At 46.7% G+C, this 25,444-nt stretch overlaps 1 protein-coding gene across 7 annotated transcripts in view; it reads right to left on the reverse strand.

Moving 5' to 3' along the window:
* The window catches only part of TMEM51 (transmembrane protein 51), a 57,089-nt gene that overhangs the window by 22,442 nt on the left and 9,203 nt on the right, over positions 1-25,444 (reverse strand). The window contains exon 1 of one of the 7 annotated variants that reach the window (XM_060396604.1): positions 4-25,343. The exons of the other annotated variants lie outside the window; for them this stretch is intronic. The gene's annotated coding sequence lies outside the window, so the exon portion shown is untranslated. Of the gene's footprint in view, positions 1-3; positions 25,344-25,444 lie in introns of those variants that run through there. 7 annotated transcript variants of the gene reach the window in all.

A 25,444-nucleotide genomic window follows, 5' to 3' on the forward strand; every position in this document is an offset into this window, starting at 1 on the left:
CACCTGCTCTCAAGCCATGCTCTAAAGAGTTGAGTTTTTAAACATCTACATGCTGCTTCCACGAATATGGCAGTCCTTTGTCCAACATCAGAATCAGAGATTTGCTGATGATGGAGAGTTGGAACGGGCGTGTCCAGGATGACTAAGTGAAAAAGACGCAAGTCAGTGTCTTAAGTAATCTGCTTAGAAGCTAAGGGTCCGGGCTGACTGCTGACCCTGCACCCCTCCCCGACTTGCTCAGCCCCTGGGACCCAGGGCTCGTGGGGCTGCTTGAAGCCACGTCTCATGTGCAAGGACTCCGTCCCTCTCTGACCTGCCACAGTACCATGTTAGGGGTTGTGACCCAACATCCACACTCAGTCTCTTTCCTGGGCCCGGGGAACTGTGCTGGACACTGTCACAGATCCTCTTTGTAACCCAAATCACCAGCACTCTCCATGGCTGCTCTCTCATTCCTCACTGTAAGAGGAGGGAAGAGGGCCGGGCATGGTGACCAGTCAGAGAGTCTGGCTCTGGGGTTTCAGGGACTTCCCTGGTGGTCCAGTGGTTAAGACTCTGAGTTCCCAGTGCAGGGGGCCCGGGTTCGATCCCTGGTCAGGGAACTAGATGCCACATGCTGCAACTAAGACTGAAAATTAATCCCGGGTGCCTCAACTAAGAGGCACCAAATTAAAAACAAAACAAAACTGTGTTTCAGAGATTCTGGCTCCGACCAGATCCAAACCTGGATCACCCACCCAGCAGCCTCACAGAGGGTGTCACAGTCTCCAGCACATCTGTGGGTGTTCCAGTCATGTCCCCTGTCCCCTTAGGCCAGGGGCTATGACATGTTGTCTCTGCCTCACAAGGGGCCTGGATGCCACAGGAGTTTAAGTATCTGCCAGGTCTAGCCCTTTGACCACCCTGTAGGATGTTTAGCGGAGAAGGCAATGGCACCCTATTCCAGTACTCTTGCCTGGAAAATCCCATGGACGGAGGAGCCTGGTGGGCTGCAGTCCATGGGGTCGCTAAGAGTCGGACACGACTGAGCGACTTCACTTTCACTTTTCACTTTCATGCACTGGAGAAGGAAATGGCAACCCACTCCAGTGTTCTTGCCTAGAGAATCCCAGGGACAGGGGAGCCTGGTGGGCTGCCATCTATGGGGTCGCACAGAGTTGGACACAACTGAAGCGACTTAGCAGCAGGGTGTTTAGATCTGAGGATCAGCTAAGGAATCGCGACTCCATGCATTCTGGCACAGAACGTTATCCCTGAAGCAAAGGTAAGCAGAGCAGGTGAGGGTGATCAAGACGGCTGTCTGATGCACAGGCACACACTGCTGTATTTAAAATGGATAACCAACAGGGACCTTCTGTACAGCACAGGGGACGCGTTCAATGTTATGTGGCAGCCAAGATGGGAGGGGAGTTTGGAGGAGAACAGATACACAGATGTATGGCTGAGTCCCTTTGTTGTTCATCTGAAAGTATCACAACATTGTTAATCGGCTATACCCCAATAGAAAATAAAGTGGGTTTTTAAAAAATAAAACAAAATAAAACAAAAGGTTGCTCCCTGAGTTGGGAGATACTTCTAGGCTGAACAAAAACAATGGCCATGCAGTCACAGAGACATTACTTTGCCGAAAAAGGTCCATCTAGTCAAAGCTATGGTTTTTCCAGTAGTCATGCATGGATGTGAGAGTTGGACTATAAAGAAAGCTGAGAACTGAAGAATTGATGCTTTTGAACTATGGTGCTGGAGAAGACTCTTGAGAGTCCCTTGAACTGCAAGGAGATCAAACCAGTCAATCCTAAAGGAAATCAGTACTGAATGTTCATTGGAAGGACTGGTGCTGAAGCTGAAGCTCCAATACTTTGGCCACCTGATGTGAAGAACTGGCACATTGAAAAAGACCCTGATGCTGGGAAAGACTGAAGGCAGGAGGAGAAGGGGATGACAGAGGATGAGATGGTTGGATGATATTACTGACTTGATGGACATGAGTTTGAGCAAGTTCCGGGAGCTGGTGATGGACAGGGAAGCCTGGTGTGCTGTAGTCCATGGGGTCGCAAAGAGTTGGACATGACTGAGTGACTGAATTGAACTGATCCAGTCACAAAAGAGTAACCACCACCATCAATAATTATAATGATGGTAAAATAGCTGAGTGGCTCTGAAAGCTGGGCAGGGATGGAGGGATGGTGCTGCCCAGTGAGGGTGGGTCCTGAGGGGCAGGAGCAAGGCCTGTGGTCCCCCTCCAGTCACTGATTCTGCAAACACTAACTGCACACCCACAACACACTGGGCAGTAGTCCAGGTGTGTGGGGACATGGCAACAGGCATATCAGAGAAACTAGCCAGTGATAGGCATTGCACAGGGATGCCCTGTCTTTATAAAACTCCAATATCAAATAGGAAAATCCCAAACAGGTAACATGAGTGGTGCCTATTGTTATTCCAGAAGTCTCTACAGAGACCCTTCGAATAGTGATCCAGAGCCTGTTGCATTGGTCACTCCTGAAGAGGGTCACTGGAGGTCCGGAGGAAGGACCACACTGGGCTGGGGGAGCCAGGCTGCCCAGTAACACCTGCTGCTGCTGCTGCTGCTAAGTCACTTCAGTCATGTCTGACTCTGTGTGACCCCATAGATGGCAGCCCACCAGGCTCCCCTGTCCCTGGGATTCTCCAGGCAAGAACACTGGAGTGGGTTGCCATTTCCTAGAGGGGTGCATAAGGCTGAGTGCCCAACCCCCTTCTCCTGGCTCTAAGACTAGGTGTGACCAGGTCTGGCCAATCAGATCTTCCTAGTTGTCAATGGGTGGGGCCTCAACCCAGATAGGACCAATAAGACTCAGATCTCCACTGTTCAGGGACTACTGGTTAGAGGAGTCCTGTCCTCTCCTGAGGGGCCCTCCCCTGTCAGGTATGCTGGAAGGACAAGGTGTAGCTTCCTTGTTGGTGGCCATCTGGGCCTCCTAGGGGAGAGGCTGCTCAAGGAGGGGCCCAGCATGGAGGAAAGGAGAACGGTGACGCACAGTGAGCAAGACTTGAACCCATGAATCCCTTCCTCACTAGGACCGAGTACCACCCACTCCTCTTCCTCCTTTCCTGTCTCCACTGCCCTTCCAGGGTGAGCCCTCATTCCTCCCTACCAATGTTTCTGCTACATGAACCAAAGCATACTGTTTTTGCCTGATAAAAATTTTAAAAAAAAAAAATAATGACTAAAAAATGAAACTAGCCAGTTGCCCCCAACCTTCCCTTTTTCCCAGGCAAGCTGGTGCTGACAGAGCCACCCACCCCTTGGACATCCCCCACTCCTGTACCCCCAGACAGCAGTGTCAGGCCACAAGTGCGAGTTCTGGAGCTTGAGGGGAGAGACAAGGCCTGATTCCAGGGTTACTGGGTCTGTTTCCTTGGCTGGAATGTTTTGATGACGCTTGTCGGAGTCAGTCACTAAGAGAGGCCTGTGACTGTGGGTGTGATCAAGGAAGGTCACCATCACAGGGGTGAAGAGTTGACAGATCTGCCCCTGGGACACAGCTGTAGGACATGCTACCTGGTAGATACTGTCATAAATCACTGGGCTGGGAATGCCTCTAGGTAGTCAGCAGGAAATCGAGGGCAGGAAAACCAAGCCTGCCTTGAAAATGTCACTGCCAAGGTTATAAGTTCCTTCTTGCAAATGGATAAACACATGGGAGAAAAGGAAGGAGGAAGGGAATGCACCGGAAGGGCATGTGGGGACAGGAAACAGGCCGCCACGCCCGAGGGGACACCATCTGTGCCCTGTGGGCCAGGCACTGTGCCGGGCACTGAGCTAGCCATCAGCAGCAAGAGGAGGCAAAAGAAAAGAAAAACTAGGAGAGTTGACACACTGGGGAGGGAGACAGGAAGGAACAAAGGGGCATTAATAATCCAAAGGGAGAGAAGTGAGCAAAAATGACGTGCACACCGTGAAAGCACAGGAAGAGGAAGACGAGAGAGGGGAGGCAGCAGAAATGAAGAGCGGGTCTCCAGTGAGGCAGGCCAGTGGCGAGGAGACTGCTGGGGGCCGAGGCAGGATGGGGAGCTGGGAGGTGGGGCGGTGGGGCGGGAAGTTCTTTGAGAGGAAAGTTAGATCTGGTGCTGGGCCTCATGTTCCCAAGAGGCAGCTGCTGCCTCTCTGGTCAAACACCCAGGCCTCTGCTATCCAGGCAACTGTCGCAGCGGCCGGCCCAGGGCATGGTTTGTGTGCACAGACACGGTCACCGAGAGCCCCAGAGTGGGGTCTCTGGGACCCATGCCTGCCACCCTCCATTCATCGCACTGGTTGCCTGTGCACAACGGGGACAAAAAGCAAGCTGGGTCCTGGGGTAGGGGTGGCCATGTTCCAGGAGGGCCCATCACCTCCTTGCTTGGTCCAGGCCGACCTTATACTTCACCTGACAATTGGCCACAGAGGCTTCCTGCACAGCCTCCCTGCTGCCCAGCCTGCCCTCTCTCCATTGCTCTCGGGGGCTGGTTCCCAAAGGCAAATATGATTATATCACTGGCTGTCAAAAGCCTTCCATGGACCCCCATGGCCCTTAGGACAAAGCCCTGCTCACAGCTCCCTGGCACCTGTCTGCTGCTCCCCTACGGCCTGCATACCCATCTCCCTGCCCCCCGCCCAACTCCATGAGCCGATCTCTGCAGATAATGTTACTGAGGCTAGGAGAGGCTCTGTGACCTCTGCGGACTCCCCCACTGGCAAAGCCACCATCTTCCCCATCGGCGCTGGAAAGCCTGTTCATCCAGACGGGGGCTCTCCCTCATCCAGGCCTGAGTTTCGCCCTCTCCTCTTCTTCCTGCTTTTCGGCTTCTATTGCTGCCACTCCAGAGGCAGCCCTCACACCTGCCCGTGCCCACCTGGCTTCCTGTCCCAGCCCCGCTTCCAGTCAAATTCCTGGAATTGGCTGCTGCCATTTTGAGCTCCCGGAAACAGCCTTTTTTATTCTGCTTCTCGCCTGCTCAGAAGCTTCAGGGGCTCCCCTGTGCCAAAGAGTCTAAGCCAAACCCCTTAGCTCAGAGTTCAGGCTCCCCTCCACCTGAGGGATCTGGGGAAACAGGTACGGAGGACGCCCAGGGAGTCTTCCTAATGCGGCCCCTCCTCACTAAGGTTCTCATCTCGCTCACTAGCCAGTTGTTGTTGTTCAGTTGCTTAGTCATGTCCGACTCGGTGACCCCATGGACCACAGCACGCCAGACTCCTCTGTCCTCCACTATCTCCCAGAGTTTACTCAAATTCATGCCCACTGAATCGGTGATGCCATCCAACCATCTCATCCTTCGCTGCCCCCTCTCCTTTTGCCTTCCATCTTTCCCAGCATCAGAGTCTTTTCGAATGAGTCAGCTCTTCCCATCAGGTGGCCAAAGTACTGGAGCTTCAGCTTCAGCAACAGTCCTTCCAATGAATACTCAGGTTAATTTCATTTAGGATTGACTGCTTTGACCTCCTTACTGTCCAAGGGACTCTCAAGAGTCTTCTCCAGCACCACACTTCGAAAGCATCAATTCTTCGGTGCTCAGCCTTCTTTATGGTCCAACTCTCACATCCAGGCTTTCCTCACAACTCAGTTGGTAAAGAATCTGCCTGCAATGTGGGAGACCTGGGTTCGATCCCTGGTTTGGGAAGATACCCTGGAGAAGGGAAAGGCTACCCACTCCAGTATTCGGGCCTGGAGAATTTCACAGACTGTATAGTTAATGGGGTTGCAAAGAGTTGGACACAACTGAGTGACTTTCACTTCACTTCTCACAGTCATATATGACTACTGGAAAGACCACAGCTTTGACTATATGGGCCTTTGTCAGCAAAGTGATGTCTCTGCTTTTTAATACACTGTCTGGGTTTGTTATCACTTTCTTCCAAGGAGTTGGCCAGGCAGGGTCTCACGTCCTTTGGGGAGAGGGGCGGGGAGAGGCCTATGGAGACCACAGTGGATTCCAGGTGTGGGCGCCCCCACTGCTGCCAGATGACCGCTGAGGTCCATGGGGTCCTCTCTTGGAGTCCTGCATGGGCAGGGATCACGCTTTCCACCTGGGGGCTCCCTGCAGCCTCGTAAAGGACAGGAGCTTGGTGATGGGAGGATGATGCCTGCAGGGAACATGCCATACCTGAGACAGCATTAAAACCCGACCTCCCCGAAGCTGTGAGGCTCCTCAGTGGGTGTTGGAAAATGACAGCAAGCCCTGCCCTCAATTCAGCCAGTGAAGGGATTAAACCAGTACTTCCTAGACCTTGGGAGTTCACAGACCAATAAAATCCCTCCTGCTCTTTCAAGAAGACTGCCATTGGGTTGCAACCTTTCTTTTCCACCTTTTAAGGGCACTGAAGCCAAGCAAATCTGAACAGAAAAACTCCTCCCCTTTGCTATGGCCATCCTTTAAAAGCAGAGAGGGACTTTCCTGGTGATCCAGCAGTGAAGAATCCACGCTCCTGATACTGGAGGCATGGGTATGAACCCTGGTTGGGGAGCTAATACCTTGCAAGCCACATGGCACAGTCAAAAAAAAAAAGGTAGGAGATAATTTTGGAGTATAGGACATGCTCAAAAACAATTCTGATTTCAGGGAAATTTAATACACTGTTGTTGCTCAGTCACTAAGTTTGTGTCCAACTCTTTGTGACCCCATGGACTGTGGCATGCCAGGCTCCTCTGTCCTTCACTGTCTCCCAGAGCTTGCTCATATTAATACCCATTGTGTTGATGATGCCATCCAACCATCTCATCCCCTGCTGCCCCCTTCTCTTTGTGTCTTCAGTCTTTCCCAGCATTAGGGTCTTTTCCAACAAGTTGGCTCTTTGCATCAGGAGGCCAAAGCCACTGAAGCTTCAGGTTCAGCATCAGTTCTTCCGATAAATATTCAAGGTTGATTTTCTTTAGGGCTGACTAGTTTGATCTCTTTGACAGAACTTTTCTCTATGACCCATCCATCTTGGGTGGCCCTGCACAGCATGGCTCACAGCTTCACTGAGTTATGCAAGCCCCTTTGCCATGACAAGGCTGTGATCCATGAAGGGGACATTGTCCTTAGTGTTCCAATTTTGCTAAAATACATCCCCTTTGTCAGCCACTGTAACCAACCTCACATATGGACATTTGCAAGAAGAAAAATCAGGAACATAAGCTGTCACTGCGCATTACAGTGGAAGTCTGAAATTAAAGTCCCATTAAATGAAGCAGAGACTGATAAAAGGATTTTTCTATTTACAGAAAGTCCTGGGCCTCGGTTTTCCCATCTGTGAAATAAGAGGTTGGGTGGGACTATTATCTCAGCATGTCATCCTGTGCTAAAATCCTGGACTCTGAGTTAGTTCCAGTTAGAGAGGTGGCCTGCATTACAACGTGCAGTTTTCAGAGTGCTCTTTGGAGAAAAGAAAGAATATCACAGTTTATAGAGGTATAAGGCTTTAGGAATTCCAGTTGAACTATTTCAAATCCTGAAAGATGATGCTGTGAAAGTGCTGCACTCAATATGCCAGCAAATTTGAACAACTCAGTAGTGGCCACAGGACTGGAAAAAGTCAGTTTTCATCCCAATCCCAAAGAAAGGCAATGCCAAAGAATGCTCAAACTACTGCACAACTGCACTCATCTCACACAATAGCAAAGTAATGCTCAAAATTCTCCAAGCCATGCTTCAATAATATGTGAACTGTGAACCTCCAGATGTTTAAGCTGGTTTTAGAAAAGGCAGAGGAACCAGAGATCAAATTGCCAATATCCACTGGATCATAGAAAAAGCAAGAAGAGTTCCAGAAAAACATCTGTTTCTGCTTTATTGACTATGCCAAAGCCTTTGACTGCGTGGATCACAATAAACTGTGGAAAATTCTTAAAGAGATGGGAATACCAGACCACCTGACTTGCCTCTTGAAAAATCTGTATACAGGTCAGAAAGCAACAGTTAGAACTGGACATGGAACAACAGACTGGTTCCAAATAGGAAAAGGAGTAGGTCAAGGCTGTATATTGTCACCCTGCTTATTTAACTTCTATGCAGAATACATCATGAGAAACGCTGGACTGGAAGAAACACAAGCTGGAATCAAGATTGCTGGGAGGAATATCAATAACTTCAGATATGCAGATGACACCACCCTTATGGCAGAAAGTGAAGAGGAGCTAAAAGCCTCTTGATGAAAGTGAAAGAGGAGAGCAAAAAAGTTGGCTTAAAGCTCAACATTCAGAAAACAAAGATCATGGCCATCATCACTTCATGGGAAATAGATGGGGAAGACTTGCTGACCCCAGCAAGTCTTCTCCGCACAGCAGCCAAAATGAGCTTCTGGAAGTGTCCTTCAGCCACGTCACTCTCCTGCCTGCCTTCCTACTGTCTTCGGGAATGAAATCCAAGCTCCCCACTGGCCTTCTGGGTGCTCTGCCACCTAGATCCTGGCTCCCTCTGTCTTCCGGTCCCAGCCACAGTGTGGTCCGTGGACCAGCAGTCTTGGAGGCCCTGGAGTTGGTTAGCGAAGCTGAACCTCAGGTCCACCTGGGCCTGTGGGAGCAGCACCTGCATGTCCACAGGTGGCGCAAGGTGCATCTCAAGTCTGTGAAGAGCTGCTCCAGGCTGCTCCTCGCCCCCACCCCGTGTTCCAACCACTCTGCCCCTCAGCCCTGGCTCCTTCTCATCTGTCACTTAAATATCGCTATCACACTGAGGTGTTCCAAGTCAAATGTGTGCAAGTACTTGCCCTACATGATCCCGCATCTTAACCTTAGCTTCCTGCTGGTTTGGGAAATAGCTATGATGGCAACCTGCATTCATCTTGTTTGTTTAGGTTATGTTTTGCCTGACTTTTCCCTCCACCTGAACCATATGCCACACCCTAGAATAAGCTCCACGAGGGCAGACACAGGGCAGAGAGCACCAGGCACATAGCAGATGCTCTGTAAATATTTCTGGAATTAATAATAGCCACAAGTATCGTGCCCCTACTATGTGTCATTAACTTTTCTTCACATGGGTTATCAGGTTTATTTCTCCTGAAACCGGTAAGGTGAAATAGGTGTTATTTATGATAATACCCATCTTGCAGATGAGGAAGCGGACGCACATGACACATGGTCCCCTGGGTGGTAACCGGCAGAGTAGGGGTTCCACCTGGGAAATCTGACCCTGTGACTATGCCTGCTACCACTGCACAATCCTGCCCTCTTATTCATAAGTCAAATCACATTTTACATCCACTAGAGGCGCTTGACATGGGGAAGAATTTCCTTGAGTGCTTCAATAAAGTAAAGAATTCTGCTTTTGGGGAATCCTATTTCCTTCATGTGCTTTTTGGGTAAATGACATCTTTGTATTCAGAATCCACGTAAGCAAGTTCTGTCTATCCATATGTTCTCAAAGACTGCCGCTATAAAACATTTTACTTCCAGACATGCATCCAGAAACAAGCCTGACACAGAAGACCCAGTGCCCACTCAAGCTAAAGAACAGTTGCTATTTCCGTGCCCTCTGTCTGGAGCTTCTTTACCCCTCACCACCACCTGGTAAGTAACTGATGTTCATCCCTGGAGATTAGTGTTTTTCTCAGGCCCTTTGTGCCTGGCCTCTCCCTCACTCTAAGAAGCATCAATCAAGTTCCTTCTCACTTGGGGCTGGACCAGGTACCCCAGCATCGCTGGGGGATGCTTATGACTTTGTTCAACCTCCCTGAAAGTCAAGGCCATGTACCCCCAGCACTGCATGGTCAGCACAATTACTTGAATATCCTAAGGACAGTGCCAGGCTGCCTTTAGGAGTTATCTTCCTTAATTTAGTCCTCAGGACAAGCTTTTACATAGGTATCATGAGGTCTCACTTTTGCTAAGAACCTGAAGTTCAGAGAGGTGAAGTAATTAGCCCAAGGTCACACAGCCAGTTGGTGAGATATCCAGAATTTGAACAGTTCAACCCAGAGTGGGGCTGGCAAATCGATAATCCCTTTGGCCCATGCTTGTTGAGTCTGTACTGTGCGCCAGGCACTGTGCTAAGACCTTGACAGCCTGATCTCACAGCAGCCTCAGGACGTGGGTGCCACAAGTGTACCCATTTAATAGATGAGGAAGCTGAGGCTCTGAGAGGCAGACTGGCTTCTCTTCAGGCCAAGAAGAGAACAGGGGTTAGAATTCAGAAGAGATGCACTGCGCTGTGTGGCCCCTCTGCTCTCAGTTTAGTGAGGTCACACATTTTTCAATGTAAACCAGTCCTCGGAGTCTCGTGCAGGCGTCAGGATGTTCTGGTTTAATGGTCTGCCTTTTATTTTGTTTTCAACCCAAAGAAAACAGAACAGCTTGAGAAACCCACACTGCGGTTCCCAAGATGCAGGCAAAAAAAAAAAAAAAAAAAAAAATCCACAAAGTCAATGAACAAAAGGGTTGTCTGTTCACCTTGAGCTCAGTCCCGTCCAGCACCTGCTACCACCCCATCCCCCAATCTGAGAACCAGCGTCAGTGAGGAGAGAAGCCTGTCACCGTCCATTTAGACATGATGGTGACTGTCAGCCCTGAGTCTCTTCCAGGGGAGTAAACATGAGGGTTAGGACCCACGGGACGAGGCTGGGAACAAGGCTTTGAGTATTTAAAATGAGAAAATCCATGAGAGGGTTCAACCACAGAACCTCAGATTCTCTGCATGTGGCTCAAAAGGCTTTTGACTCCCCCTGTTGCCACAGGCTGCCCTGGAGAGACGTGCGTGCTCTCACAGTGGCGGTAAATAAAGCTGGCCGGGCTGACGGGCTGACCACGTGCAGGGTGCTATTCTGGGTGGCACACACATTCTGACTCATTTCATCCTCACAGCAGCCTTTTAAGGCCAGGATTAGCACTCCCATTCTAGAGATGAGGAAACTGAGGCGGTTAAGCAGCTTGCCCAGCATTCCACAGCTGCTCGAGCCACGACGTGAACCCCCTTTCAGAACCAGTACACGCAACCTTCCTGAAGGAGGACACATGTCTTGTTTAACCAGCGATGGAGTCTCATTCCAGGATGGAGGAGGGGGGATGCTTCTGCACGGATCCCCAAAAGTCTGATGGCAGACTGACTTGAGCTCTCAGTTTTGGCTCTGTAAAATGGGCATACGAATAGCACCTATACCCACAGGTTATTATAAGCATCAAGTTTGGCAATAATAGTTGTAAGTCAACATTTACTATGCTTCCCCTGCTCAAGGCACCATGAAGCACTGCCATCTTCTTCATTTCACAGATGAGGAGCAGAGAGAGTTGAGTGACTTGCACAAAGACATAGCTAACTATGGAGATGTGGGACCTAAGCCAGGCTGCCTCTGAGCTGAGGCACCTAAGAAACATCCTAAGAGCAGCCTCTTACAAAATTCAGCTGTTGTGTATAACACAACAGCTCCTCAACACACAGCCAAAGTCATGATTTTTCTGGCGGGCAGGGAGACAGAACCCAGAGAAGGTCTGTCTAGTTCTGCCTGCTGTCCAGCACCAGGCAGATGTCTGCCGCCCTGTGCAGGAGTCCCGCCCTCTTGCCCCCGTACGGCAGACCCTGTGATGCCTGGCACACAGCCAGGATCAGTCCGGCGACTGAGGGTGCTTTGTGCAGGGCTTAGAGCTGGTCTTGCCAACTATCAGGAGTCAGCCCCAGGACCAGACTTTGACTGAGTTAGGTTTATGCTTAGAAACAGACCAACAGTAAATGCTCAACATCTTCTAAGACTCAACTGTTCTGGTCAGAAGAGACTTCAGCAATGAAAGTCCAGGGTGCCCACCCAGGGCTGAGGCTGTCTGTGCCAGGTACCCCGGGACCCCACTCAAGACCGCTGACTCTGAGTTGCCAGGGCTGGGGTGGAGGCATCTGCTCATTTACTTGATTACTTAAAGTATAACTCGTAGGCATCTCGTAGATGGCATAGGTCTTAGTGTACAGTTTGATATGTTTTAACAACATCTGTCCATGTAACTACCGCTGGGATCAAGACACAAGCCATTCCCAGAAAGCTCCCTGTGTGCGCTTTCCTCTGGTCAACCCCTGGCCCAGGTAATCTCATTCTGTCACTACACGTTAGTTCTGCCTGCACTAGAAATTTACCTAAATGAGCCAAGAGAGCGTGTGCCCTGTCTGCTTCTTTGTTCATCCACCGTGTCGTCTGTGTCTGTAGTTCATTTGGTTCCTTTCCTTCGTGCAGAAGTCCATCGTGTGGTTGCTGTTGTTTAGTTGCTAAGTCATGTCCAACTTTTTTATGACCCCATGGATTGTAGCCGGCCAGGCTCCTCTGTCCATAGGATTTCCCAGGCAAGAGTACTGGCAAGGGTTGCCGTTTCCTTCTCCAAGGGATCTTCCTGACCCAGGGATTGAACCCGGGTCTCCTGTATTGCAGGCAGATTCTTTACTGTCTGAGCCACCAGGGAAGCTCAAAGTTGTAAGAGGGGAATAATAAAAAGTGTGTCTGTCTACTGGAGCTGCCAGAGGAAGTCATGAGCTCAAGTGTGTGGGGCATTTACCACCATCAGTTGGTACTGATGCAGTACTAGGACTTTACCTTGCTTCTATCTTAGGTTCAGGGATGCAGTGGGTGACTGCTGACAACTGAGAAATACTCCCCAGTGCACAGAATGTGGGCACAGAAGACAAGGCTGTCTTGTGTACCTGGCTGTTCCTTCCAAGTATTTTCTCCCTCCACTGGATCTCAGCTTGAATCCACCTTGTCCACAATAATAATCCATGTGCTTAGCTCTCTAGAGCTGAACAGTGAGGTCTCCTGAGAGTCAGGGGGCCCCAGCTTCTGCAACCCAGGGAGGGAGGGGAGCAAGCTACTTAACTGAGTCTCAGTTTACTCATCTGTGAAGTGGGCATCATAATAGAACAACCTTTAGTGTATTGTCATGGGATTTAAGTATCCACTCAGTTCAGTTCAGTTGCTCAGTTATGTCCAATTCTTTGTGACCCCATGGACTGCAGCACACCAGGCTTCCCTGTCCATCACCAAATCCCGAAGCTTGCTCAAGCTCATGTCCATCAAGGGGGTGATGCCATCCAACCATCTCATCCTCTGTTGTCCCCTTCTCCTCCTGCCTTCAATCTTTCCCGGCACCAGGGTCTTTTCCAATGAGTCAGTTCTTCATATCTGGTGGCCAAAGTACTGGAGCTTCAGCTTCAGCATCAGTCCTTTCAGTGAATATTCAGGACTGATTTCCTTTAAGACTGACTGGTTTGATCTCCTTCAAGAGTCTTGTCCAACACCACAGTTCAAAAGTATCCACTGCTGCTGCTGCTGCTGCTAAGTCGCTTCAGTCGTGTCTGACCCTGTGTGACCCCAGAGACAACAGCCCACCAGGCTCCCCTGTCCCTGGGATTCTCCAGGCAAGAACACTGGAGTGGGTTGCCATTTCCTTCTCCAAAAGTATCCACTACCTTCTGCCATTTTTCAGGCAACTTCACAATTCCATCTTTCCAAAGCTTTCTTTTTGAACAAAGAACTGTTCCAGGTGCCTCTTACAGTCTTCCAAGGAATTAAAATATTGTTCCAGTAAGAGAATTTTGTAAAGACCACAATAAATGGAAATCTGAAAGTGCAATGTCTGGTGAATTTCAGTGTGATGAATCAGAACTTCCCAGTCAAGCTCAAGTGTTTGCCTGGTCATCAAAGAAACATGTGGTTTTGCATTATCCTGGTGGAGGATTACGTGTTTTCTGTTGACTAATTCCAGATGCTTTTCATCGAGTTCTGCTTTCAGTTGGTCTAATTGGAAGCAATACTTGTTTGAATTAATCATTTGGTTTCCTGGAAGGAGCTCATAATAGTGGACTCCCAGTCCCACCTATATACAAGATCACCTCCTCTGGAAGAAGACCAACCTTTGGTGGGGATGGGGGTTCATATCACTTGCCCCTCAATCTCTTCCTTTCCACATTATTGTACAGTATCCACTTTTCATTGCCTGTCAAAATTCATCTTAAAAATGGAACATTTTTGGCACATTATTAATAAGTAGAGAACTGCATGTAGAAATATGATCAAAAAGGGTTTTTTCATTTAACTTACGTGGAACCCAAACATCAAATTGATTAATATAACTAAGCTCAGTGCAAATGATTTTCAAGGCTTGCTTTGGACATTTTGAGTATGTCAGCTATTTCCTATGTGGTGTAACATTGATTGTTCTCAATTAATGTCTCGATTTGATCGCTATCAACTTCATCTGGTCTATCCAACCATAGAGCATCATCTAGTGAGAAATCGCCAACATGAAACTTCACAAACCACTTCTGACATGTTCAATCCGTCACAGCAACTTCTCCATATATTGCACAAAAACTTTCTTTGCCTTTCAGTTTTGTTTTGACCTTTTCTGACATAATAAAGCCAAGTATGCCAAAAATGTTGCTCCGCCCACCCATTTTCAATATTAAAACAACTAAGCAAACATTCACCAGTTTTGATAAGTTTTTTTTTTTTTTAATGCACGCTGATATGAGAGTGGTCACAATGCAATCTAACAATTATTTCGAATGAAGTCAAAGACAACTAAACGCTGCTAGAGCCATCTTCCAGAAAAAAGCAAACGAACCTTTTGGCCAACTCAATAAGTAATCAATAAATGTTACCACAAACACTGTCGTCTGGTGATAGTCCTGAGAAGCCTATGGCACCTTTCATCCTGCCAGAGGCTAGAAGCTCCATGAAGACAAGGCCCTTGTCACACAAAACTACCTGGAACTGGTGTCCACAGCCTCAGGATGTTCTCTGGCTGCACTGAACCAGGAGGAGGCCACTCACTGTTCCTCAGGACCCCTCCAGGAAGGCTGAGTCCCCAGTAGTGAAGGGAGTTTCTTCTGGATGTTGAGGGTGTGCCACCACTCTAGGTGGCTGAGGGGGCAGCCCCACTGGGGGAGGGGAGAATTCACGAGGCTCAGATGGGATGAAGGGAACCAGGAAGGACCCTGTGTGCACCCCATGCGAGCCCCTTGTTCCAGGAGAGGACACTGGGGTCCTGGGGAATGAGGGTTGCCAGCAAACAACTATTTCAGTACTCTTCACACTTAATAGACAAGAGTGTAGGCCGTCCCAGAGGGTGAGTGCAGCCTCGAAACGTGGTGTGGTCAGCTTTTCTGTGCTGGGTAATTTCATAGGCTAATGAGTGAAAGGATTATTCCAGCTGTTTGGGGGAAGGAGTGAAGATTTCCAGGAATGGGGCCGCCACCCACTTTTTGGTCTTTGATGGTCTGAGAACTGTAATGGTGCCTCTGGGTGTGTGATTTAGCTTGCTGATGTGCTACTGTTGTTGTTCAGTCACTAAGTCGTGTTCCACTCTCGGTGACACCATGACTGTAACACGCCAGGACTCCCGGTCCTTCACCATCTCCCGGGGTTTGCTCAAACTCGTGTCCATTGAGTCTAGGATGTCATCCAAGCATCTCATCCTCTGTCATTCCCTTCACCTCCTGCCTTCAATCTTTTCCAGCATCAGAGTCTTTTCCAGTAAGTTGGTCCTTTGCATCAGGTAGCCAAAGTATTGGACCGTTAGCACCAGTCCTTCCAATGAATATCTAGGGTTGATTTCCTTTAGGATTGACCAATTTGATCTCCCTGCAGTACAAAGGACTCTCAAGAGTCTTCTCTAGCAGTACAGTTCCAAAGTATCAATTCTGAGGCGCTCAGCCTTCTTTATGGCCCAAATTTCATATCCATACATGACTACTGGAAAAACCATAGCTTTGACTATACGGACCTTTGTAGACAAAGTGATGTCTCTACTTTTTAATATGCTGTCTAGGTTTATCATAGCTTTTCTTCCAAGGAGCAAATGTCTTCTAATTTCACGGCAGCAGTCACCATCTGCAGTATATTTGGAGCTCAAGAAAATAAAGTCTGTCATTGTTTCCATTGTTTTCCCATCTATTTGCCATGAAGTGATGGGACCAAATGCCATGATCTTAGCTTTCTGAATGTTGAGTTTTAAACCAGCTTTTTCACTCTCCTCTTTCACCTTCATCAACAGGCTGTTTAGTTCCTCTTCGCTTTCTGCCATTAGAGTGGTATCATCTGCATATCTGACATTACTGATATTTCTCCTGGCAATCTTGATTCCAGGTTATGATTCACCCAGCATTTCTTATGATGTACTCTGCATGTAAGTTAAATAAGCAGAGTGACAATACATAACCTTGACTTATTCCTTTCTCAGTTTTTGAACCAGTCCATTTTTCCATGTCCAGTTCTAACAGTTGCTTCTTGACCTGCATACAGTTTCTTAGGAGGCAGATCAGGTGGTCTGGTAGTCCCATCTCCTTAAGAATTTTCCACAGTTTGTTGTGATCCACACAAAGGCTTTAGCGTAGTCAAAGAAGCAGAAATTTTTCTGGAATTCTTTTGCTTTTCCTACGATCTAACAGATGTTGGCAGTTTGATCTCTGGTTCTTATGCCTTTTCTAAATCCAGCTTGAACATCTGGAAGTTCTTGATTCACATACTGTTGAAGCCTAGCGTGGAGGATTTTGAGCATTACTTTGCTAGCATGTAAAATGAGTGCAATTGCACAGTAGTTTGAACATTCTTTGGCATTGCCCTTCTTTGGGATTAGAATAAGACTGGCCTTGACCACAATATCATGGTTATCTGGGTCATTAAGACCTATTTTGTACAGTTCTTCTGTGTATTCTTGCCACGTCTTCTTAATCTCCTCTGCTTCTCTTAGGTCCTTATTGTTTCTGTCCTTTACTGTGCCATCTTTGCATGAAATGTTCCCTTGGTATCTCTAATTTTCTTGAAGAGATCTCTAGTCTTTACCATTCTATTGTTTTCCTCTATTTCTCTGCATTGTTCACTTAAGAAGGCTTTCTTATTTCTCCTTGCTCTTCTCTGGAATTCCGCATTTGGCTGGGTATATCTTTCCCTTTTTCCTTTGCTTTTCGCTTCTCTTCTTTTCTCAGCTATTTGTAAGGCCTCCTCAGACAACAGTTTTGCCTTGCATTTCTTTTTCTTGGGGATGGTTTCGGTCACTATCTCCTGTATAATGTTACAAACCTCCCATAGTTCTTCAAGCACTCTATCAGATCTAATCCCCTGAATCTATTTGTTGCTTCCACTGTATAATCATAAAGGATTTGACTTAGGTCATACCTGAACGGCCAAATGGTTTTCCCTGTGCTGTGCTTAGTCATTTAGTCATGTCCGACTCTTTGCAACCCCATGGTTATAGCCTGCCAGGCTCCTCTGTTCATGGGGATTTTCCAGGCAAGAATACTGGAGTGAGTTGCCTTGCCCCCTCCAGGGATTTTCCTGACCCCGGGACTGAACCCAGGTTTCCCGCATTGTAGGTGAATTCTTTACCATCTGAGCCACCAGGGAAGCCCAAGAATATTGAGTGGGTAGCCTATCTCTTCTCCAGGGCATCTTCCTGACCCAGGAACTAAACTGGGCCTGCATTGCAGGTGGATTCTTAACCAGCTGAGCTACCAGGGAAGCCCATTTTCTACACTTTAAGTCTGAATTTTGCAATAAGGTTTTCACGATCTGAGCCACAGTCAGCTCCTGGTCTTGCTTTTCCTGACTACATAGAGCTTCTCCATCTTTGGTTACAGAGAATATAATCAATCTGATTTCGATATTGACCATCTGGTGATGTCCACATACAAAGTTATCTCTCGTGTTGTTGGAAGAGGGTGTTTGCTATGACCAGTGCATTTTCTGGCAGAACTCTGTTAGCCTTTGCTTTGCTTCATTTTGTTCCCTAAGGTCAAATTTGCCTGTTACTCCAGGTATCTCTTGACTTCCTACTTTTGCATTCTAGTCCCCTGTGATGAAAAGGACATCTTTATCCGGTGTTAGTTCTAGAAGGTCTTGTAGGTCTTCATAGAACTGTTCAATTTCAGCTTCTTGTGGCATAGACTTGGATTACTATGATGTTGAATGGTTTGCCTTGGAAACAAATGAGATCATTCTGTCATTTTGAGACTGCACCCAAGTATTGCATTTTCGACTCTTTTGTTGACTATGAAGGCTACTCCATTCCTTCTAAGAGATTCTTGCTCACAATAGTAGATATAATGGTCATCTGGATTAAATTTGCCCATTCCCATCCATTTCAGTTCACTGATTCTTCAAATGTCAATGTTCACTTAGCCATCTCCTGTTTGACCACATCCAATTTACCTTGATTCATGGACCTAACATTCCAAATTCCTATGCAATACTGTTCTTTACAGCATTGGACTTTACTTTCACCACCAGACACATCCTCAACTGGGCATCATTTCTGCTTTGGCTCAGCCTCTTCATTCCTTCTGGAATTTCTCTGCTCTTCCCCAGTAGCACATTGGATACCTACCAACCTGGGGGGCTCATCTTCCAGTGTCATATCTTTTTGCCTTTTCATGGAGAGAAACACTCTTCACAGACAAGAGTGAGGGCTGTCCCAGAGAGAGAATGCAGCCGCAAAACGTGGTGAAGTTAGCTTCTATGGGCTGGGTAATTTCACAAGCTAATGAATGGGAGGATTATTCCAGCTGTTTTGGGGAAGGGGCAGAGACTCCCAGGAATTGGGCACTGTTCACTTTTCGGTCTTTGATGGTTGGTCTTAGAACTGCCATGGCGCCTCTGGGTATGTCATTTAGCTTGCTGATGCGTTACGGTGAGTGTGTCCTGAGGAGTTGACTTGTCTGCCATCGTGGACCCATTCAATTCTAATCAGTTTGTGCTGTATCCTCGGCCTATATCATTCTTTCAAAGGTTGTACCCTGCCTGCTTCCCTCCTGTTTCAGTCCTTCCCCATGGACTTCACCTCCAGACTTCCTCATTACAGTGTGAAAGGCCACCATTCTCCCAGTGACTTGGGCTGGAAATGTCAGTGTCCTTGAGCCTTCTCTCCCCTCCTCACTCCATTCCCAACCCACACACACACCTAGGTCTCAAACTGGCCACCTGGGGGGTGGGGGTGGGCCTATATCTGGCCCACCGATATGTCTTATTTGGCCAGTGAAGTTTTATTTATTTTATATATTATAGAGTAGCTGCCAATATTGAGAACATGGTGATCTCATACATAAAACTTGAAAACCTGGCAACCCTGGGCCTGATTCTCACATGTAACAGGCAGCTGGTGCTGAGTTGCAGCTGTCTCCTAGGCAAGGGGCCTGCCTTGTGCTTTGCCACAATCCCCACCACTCCCTGCTGCCTTATCTCTGGCCTGACACTCTCAAGGCCCACTTTCACATTCCCTTGGTTCCCAAACTTGTTTCTTTTTTTTTTTTTTTCTCAAAGCCTCTCTTTGCAGTGATTCTTCCTGCCCCACCCACCTTCCCCTCCTATTTCTCAGGACTGGCTGATTTTGAGACTTACTAAAAACCTGCTTCTCTAAGGCTTTCTCAGCCTATAAGTGCAGCCACACAGCCCTCCAGCCATTGTGTCGGTCAAAACATCAAAGGAGTCCCCTCATAGCCTACAGGACAAAGTCCAAACTCCTGGGAAGGTGTGGACTGCCCCATGCTTACTCAACCTTACTCCTGGTGTTCCTGAATGAATGAGCCTTGGGTGCAGGGCTCTGTACCAGGCACCCGTGGTACCAGCATGGATTAAAAACCTGCTCTCTAGCAGGATCAAGATCAGTGCAACGTCAGGGATACATCCAAGGGAAACAGTCCTGATGTCAGCCTTCACGTCACATGGGTCTGTCTCCCAGCCTCTGCACACTGAGACTCTGGCCCTTGGCTTCCTCCCCTCCCTCCAGCTAACCAGGAAGGCCACGCCTCTTTCCCACATCCAGCTGATTCCCCTCCCCTACAGCCAGCAGGAAGCAGCTCTCCTCTGAGCCATTGATGGGAGGCACTGGTCTCAGCCAACTGCAACTGGCCACTTACACATGTCTTGAGGAAGTCATTTTCACCCCTACCTTCTGTCTTTTGTTGTTCAGTTGAATTCAGTTCAGTCACTCAGTAAAGGGGGAACACGGTGCTTCAGGCAAGGTGATGTACGAAGATCTCTCAGAAACAGGGACATTTCAGCTGAAACTGTCAAGGTGGCAACCCAGCAAGATGGGGAGTCCCAGGCAGCCCTGAATGACTTGGTGGATCTTAAGTCGCCCACCCAACATATTAGGTCCTGACCTACTAAGTCTCTTAAGCTGGTGAAATGTGGGGTTGTTTGCACAGTAGCTGGCATACTCCAACCTCAGTTTCCCCATGTTGTAGAACTATTACGAGGATCAAGGAGTTAGGGGTTAATACATGAAAAATGCTTACAAAAGTGTCTGGAGCAATTGCTACAAACATTTAAACTAATATTAGAAATACCTTGTAAGGTCAGACCTTCTGGCCAGTCAGCCTGCCAACCCAAAATGGGGGTGATGTAAAACGTGGTTACCCTCCCTACCATCCCCCACCCCCGCAACTCCATCAAGGATATTGACCCCATGAAGGATATTTCCCCAAACATTTGGGACTTTCATGACCCACTGGATATGGCTCTGCCTCCCAGGAATTTCCCTAAACTCATTTTGAATTATTTTTCAGCCTGAAACTCTCTGTTAGGAAGCACTTTGTCTTGCTCCTGTCCATGAGAATTTCCCAGTAGCTGGACAACTTCAGTCCAGTTCTGAGTAACTGGACAAGAGCATAGAAGTGTTCTAAAGCCTCAGTCATTAACTTCCCCACATGCGATGAGTTAGCAGTAACACTCAGGGCTGAAGAACTCCTCAAATTTCATCCCTGGTGGCTCAGCCAGGCACACTTCCCTGTTCAACCTATGGCTCCATCAGTTTCCAATCACAAAGTTAATCACCAATGATCCATGAATTCAGAACTTGTATCCCCCATTATCTTCTGTTTATCTGTAAAAGGTTGTTTCTCTTATACCACTGGCCATGCTTCTCCCCACCCCCCCTATTTTGGTACATAGACCCCTTTAAAAAATCTTATGGAAGCTACTGACCTCCCACAAAAAATGCAGAGATGGAAGGTCTGACAGGAAATTTCAGGTGGTTAGTGGGTCCTTAACCCTCTTCTGAGGATCATGATATGAGTTATTACAAGTCTAACATTACCCAACAATTTCAAAATGATCCAGACAACTATAATGTTTTATTGTTTGATTTCCAGGAGAATATCCAAAAAGTGCCTTTACAAGCATCATTATATGCATAGAAAATTTCTGGAACCATATATAAGAAATTATGAACCATGGTTCTTTTTGGGAAAAGGGATCAAGGGTCTGGGATGAGAGGGAGATTTACATTTTTTCATTGGCTATGGTTCTACACTGTTCGACTTTTAAAATCATATATAAAAATATTTTCTAATTAACTGCTAATTAAAAAGTTAGTAAAAAGTTATTTAAGTTAGGAACTATATATATAAGCCATCGTTACTTCCTCTTCTGTGACACAGGGAAGGGGGAGGTGGTCAGCAGGGAAAAGTCAACTTACTTCCTGACAGAGCTGAATCCACATCAGTTGGGGGATAATGCAAAGTATCAGTCAAGGAGAGATGGCAAATTGTTTCTACTGGGTATTCAACCCAGGTCATTAATGTTCCACATTGCAGAGGAGGCTGCTATTAATATTTCATTAGGTGTCAGCAGATTTGATGTCTGCTGAGGACCCACTTCCTGGCTTGTGGATGGCAGCCTTCTCACTGTGTCCTCATATGGCTTTTCCAGGAGATCTCTCTCTTTCTCTTCATGTAAGGGCACTAATCCCAGGAGGACAGTCTCACTCATGGCCTAATCAAAAGCTAATCATCTCCCATAAGCCCTGTTTTCTAATACCATCACATTGGGGGTTAAGGCTTCAACATGTGAATTTTGGGGGAACACAGACATTCAGCCTAGAACAGACAGCTTTCATACTCACAGATGAGTGAGCTGCTGCGGTTCCCGCCTAACTTCTATCTCAGCTTCCTAAGCCTCCCGCACAATTGCACTCATCTTGCATGCTAGCGAAGTAATGCTCAAAATTCTCCAACCCGGGCTTCAACAGTACGTGAACCATGAACTTCCAGATGTTCAAGCTGGTTTTAGAAAAGGCAGAGGAACCAGAGAACAAATTGCCAACATCCGCTGGATCATTGAAAAAGCAAGAGAGTTCCAGAAAAACATCTATTTCTGCTTTATTGACTACATCAAAGCCTTTGACTGTGTGGATCACAACAAACAGTGAAAAATTCTTCAAGAGCTGGGAATATCAGACCACCTGACCTGCCTCTTGAGAAATCTGTATGCAGGTCAAGAAGCAACAATTAGAACTGGACATGGAACAACAGACTGGTTCCAAATCAGGAAAGGAGTACGTCAAGGCTGTATATTGTCACCCTGCTTATTTAACTTATATGCAGAGTACATCATGCGAAATGCTGGGCTGGATAAAGCACAAGCTGGAATCAAGACTGCCGGCAGAAATATTAATAACCTCAGATATGCAGATGACACCACACTTATGGCAGAAAGTGAAGAAGAACCAAAAAGGCTATTGATGAAAGTGAAAGAGGAGAGTGAAAAAGCTGGCTTAAAACTTAACATTCAAAAAACTAAGATCATGGCATCTGGTCCTATCACTTCATGGCAAGTAAATGGGGAAAGAATGGAAACAGTGAGAGACTTTAGTCATGTATGGATGTGAGAGTTGGACTATAAAGAAAGCTGAGTGCCGAAGAATTGATGCTTTTGAACTGTGGTATTGGAGAAGACTCTTTAGAGTCCCTTGGACCGCAAGGAAATCAAACCAGTAAATCCTAAAGGAAATCAGTCCTGAATATTCACTGGAAGGATTAATGCTGAAGCTGAAACTTCAATACTTTGGCCACCTGATGTAGAGAACTGACTCATTGGAAAAGACCCTGATGCTGGGAAAGATTGAAGGCAGGAGGAGATGGTTGGATGGCTTTACCAACTTGATGGACATGAGTTTGAGCAAGCTCTGGGAGTTAGTGATGGACAGGGAAGCCTGGCATGATGCAGTCCATGGGTTCACAAAGAGTTGGACACAACTGAGAAATATTAATAACCTCAGATATGCAGATGACACCACACTTATGGCAGAAAGTGAAGAGGAACCAAAAAGGCTATTGATGAAAGTGAAAAAGGAGAGTGAAAAAGCTGGCTTAACTGAACTGAAGCCTAGGAAAGGAAACCCAGATGTTCAAAGTTAAAAATGGGAAAAGAATCACCTGGAATGATGGCTACTATTTGCAAATCCCCCTTGTGGCTCAGCTGGTAAAGAACCTGCCTACAATGTGGGAGACCTAGGTTCAATCCCTGGGTTGGGAAGATCCCCTGGAGAAGGGAAAGGCTACCCACTCCAGTATTCTGGCCTGGAGAATTCCACGGACTGTATAGCCCACCGTCACAAAGAGTCAGATATGACTGAGTGACTTTCACTTTCTATGGCTTACAAAGTACTTTACCTAGGAGTGACCCTTAGAGGATTTGCAAAACCCTATAAGACTTGTAAAAGTAAAATATTTTCTCTTGTCATAAAACACTGCTTGTTTATTAAACAAAAATGAATAAACCTAGATTAGCACAAAGAAAATTAAAATCATCCATTGAGTAATGGATGTTATTCTGTTAACTACTGATTTGAGTTATTTGCAAATAGACTTATTTCTCTTACAAAAATGAGATCTTAATGCAATATGCTTTGTGACCTTGAAATTTTTTGATATATAATGAACAATTTTTGCACATCCTCAGTATTCGTCTAAACTGTAATTTTTAGTGGTTGAGGACTATTCCAGTACATGACAGACCCCTAGTTTATTTAACCAATTCTCTACTTCCAGACATACAGCTGGTTTCTAATTCTATTGTTATTATTAAAAAAAAATAACTGTTGAAACTAACTTCTTATACAATCATTTTTCCTCTAGATAAATTCCTGGTATTGAAACTGCTATGTATCTTCAAGCTTTGATATGCATTTTCAGAATGTCCTCCAATTTATATTCCCTCATCAGCTCCTGAAAGCACTGCCTCCCCACATTAGCATTCCCTTTTTAGTTTAAAATTGTTTAATTTTAAAAACATGTAAAAATTTTACATGTGAAAGATGGCATTGTTTTAGTTAGCAATTTTCTTTCTTTTTCAAAAAAAATTTTGGCTGTGCTGGGTCTTTGCTGCAGTGAGTGGGGTTCTCTAGCTGTGGCGCACAGGCTTAGTTGCCCTGTGGCTTATGAGATTTTAGTTTCCCAACCAGGGATTGAACCTGCATCCCCTGCATTGGAAGGCAGATTCTTAATCACTGGGCCACCAGGAAAGTCCCAGCCTTTTCTTAATATGATGAGGTTGAATGTGTTTTTTTCTTCTTCCTCCTCTTTTTTCTCCTATGTGCTTGTGGGCCAATGGCAATTCTTCTTTATTCCATTTCTTGACTACAGCCTTTAGCCTTTCCTTATGTGGGATGTGCTCAGCCACTCAGTCATGTCCAACTCTTTGAGACCTATTGGCTGGTGGCCCATCAGGCTCCTATGTCCATGGGATTTTCCAGGCAAGAATACTAGAATGGGTTGCCGTTTGCTACTCCTGGGGATCTTTCTGACCCAGGGATCGAACCTGCATCTCCTGCATTTCAGGTGGATGCTTTACCACTGAGGCACTGGGGAAGCCCTTAGTCTTGTCTTTCTGAGTAGAAAAGATCCTGTCTGTGTCCAGAAAACAGCCTCTTGTCTGGCTGTGTTGCAAATATTGCAGCAGTTTAACATTTGCTGTATCAAAGTTTTTTAATTTTAGGAGCCAAATCTATCAATCACTTTTTAGAATTCCTTTATAATTTTATCTCTCACTACAATGCTTTAAAAGCCTTTTCCTAAAAGGGGCCTGAGTAACTTTATAGTGGAGAAATCTTTTATGCATCACTTTGACCAAATGATCATGGTTAACATTTCCCAAAAGTCATGCTGATACCGTGGAAATCCTGACATGATGTCTTGAGAACACTTCACCTCTGCAGGAATCTTTCTGCAAACCTCAAACCTCAGTCTAATCATGAAAAGATATCAGACAAATCCAAAGTTAGGGACATCCTACAAAGCACTGTTCAGCACTCCTCAAAGCTTTTAAGGTCATGAAATTTAAGGAAAGACTGAGAAATGGTCACAGATCAGTAGAGATGAAGGAGATGTGAGAACTGAGTACAAGGTGGTATCACGGACTAGATCCCGATGCAGAAATGCGACAGTGGGGACACTGGTGAGAGCCAAGTCAAGTCTGTCATTTAGTCAGTAGGAACGTGAATTTCTTCACGTTCAGTCTTTAGTCAGTAGGAACGTGTGCACTTGGGTTATGCACAATGCCCCCCAACCCCTAGTTTCTCTTTTAGCTTTGACTGGGACAGAGAGCAGTCCCGGCAAAAAAGCCACCGAAGTCTGGGCTATGGGCAGCGGTGGAGGAGGAAAGTGAGTTAGGGAGTGCTTCCTGGTTCCTTCAGACCAAAGCACTGGGACTGTGCAGGCTTCAGAGCTTTGACAGCAAAGGGGCCTAGCCCAGACTTGA

Source organism: Ovis aries, chromosome 12, assembly GCF_016772045.2.
Source record: "Ovis aries strain OAR_USU_Benz2616 breed Rambouillet chromosome 12, ARS-UI_Ramb_v3.0, whole genome shotgun sequence".
NCBI classification, from domain to species: domain Eukaryota; kingdom Metazoa; phylum Chordata; class Mammalia; order Artiodactyla; family Bovidae; genus Ovis; species Ovis aries.